This window comes from Coptis chinensis, chromosome 7 (genome assembly GCF_015680905.1).
Source record: "Coptis chinensis isolate HL-2020 chromosome 7, ASM1568090v1, whole genome shotgun sequence".
Taxonomy (NCBI): Eukaryota; Viridiplantae; Streptophyta; class Magnoliopsida; order Ranunculales; family Ranunculaceae; genus Coptis; species Coptis chinensis.
This window is the reverse complement of record NC_141462.1, coordinates 25,558,279-25,559,932: the sequence shown is the minus strand read 5'-3', so window position 1 is coordinate 25,559,932 and position 1,654 is coordinate 25,558,279.

Sequence of the window (1,654 nt, the reverse complement as noted above, 5' to 3'; positions counted from 1 at the left end):
GTGTGACAGGTTAGTGGGTAGTGGGCTTGGCCAATTCCCTAAAGTGTTTTTGCTTCTCCACCATGTTTTTGTGTTCTAATTACAGTAAGATTCTAATACTGTATTAGAAACTGAACAGTCTAGATTGCTATAAGAACATGACTCACGTCCAAATCTATTCACTTAATATTACAAACACTAGCTTCTTATTCTCTTCTTCTTGATTAGCCGCCAGAGTTATCCGTCGTTCTAGAGAGAAGTTTATTTAGTGCAATTTAGCCTTCTGTTAACTATTGTATCCTGTTAGGAAGACGCCACTGTAGCCTTTCTGTACCATTGGAAGGGGCAAAATCTTTCCTTAAGGACAGTGTCATACACACCTTGGTTGTTATTGTTCCTTCTGTCTTCAACTTGTTGATGTTTCCACACACCGGTTCTGATGAAGAAATCTCTATTCCACATCCATCCCAATATCTCGCTAAATGAAATTTGGATAGTTTAAACTCTGATGAAGAGTTATTCTCAAGGAGTGTGCCAAGGGCCAAGTGGTTAGAAGTTCTTCTTATTCAGTCAACATAGCCTACAATTTTATGTCATTGCTGACATTAGTTTTTTGCATAATCAACCTACACTATACATGATAGTTGATACAAAATTTTGAAAATGGTATAACATTGATCACTATATCAAATTTAGGATGTTGGATATGACTGCAACCAATGAAGCTATCATTTATCATTTATCGTAGTTAGTGAATTTGTTGTTATTGTAGTTGATTGTTCTGTCAGTCACAGGCTACCACCAACTTGGATTTATACTGGATTCAATCACCGCTAATACTCTCTTGAATTGTAAGTAATTAATATGAATTCAACTGTTGAAGCTCTTTCTCTCTTTAATCTCATTATTAAACCAATTCAATTCTTGAAGCAATTCAGTGAACCAAAAGTGTTGTTTCACGAACCCTGTACCCTGAATGTCGATAAAACTATGAAAGGATAAGTGCAAACATAACCAAAAGCACCAGATGAAGTTTAGGCTAGAACCAATGACACTACCAGATTTTGAGACAGTGCAGATTTGTTGATGTTTCACACCCACAATGAATGATATAGTTTGTTGCAGGTGTTTTGTATAGGCATATTTGGCTATGCGATGCCAACAAATTGAATGGTAACAAAATCATTAATTGAACTTGAGCTTCATGGAATGACGGAGTCGAGATTGATGCTATAAATTATGATCCGCAAACTTAAAGACTGCAAAAAAATTGTGTCAATGATTTTCATTAATGAGACTGGTGTAATGCTGAGCAAAAACTTGGTTTGTCCTGTATTCCTATGCGGAAATTCAGCTACAAAGTCTTAAGTGGAACTTACGTGCACTGTGTATGCATGCCTATCTAACCATCAGCCCATCTATCTATACCTACTATTTTAGTGTCTTATAAGAAAGTGTTTGTTTTATGGTGAATCAAGGACTACCAGTGAAATTTTGTAGCCGATTTAAAAACAGTGATACATCAAGAAAATTAGAGCTCACAAGTTTTTTGAAGCTTTTCTAATGGCGAGATAAATTAGTTAAAAATTAATTTGAATGCTATCAATTTTGGCATCAAGCTTTTGCTAAATATGATATTCAGGTGCGCAATCGAGACTGAGGAACTTAATGTGAA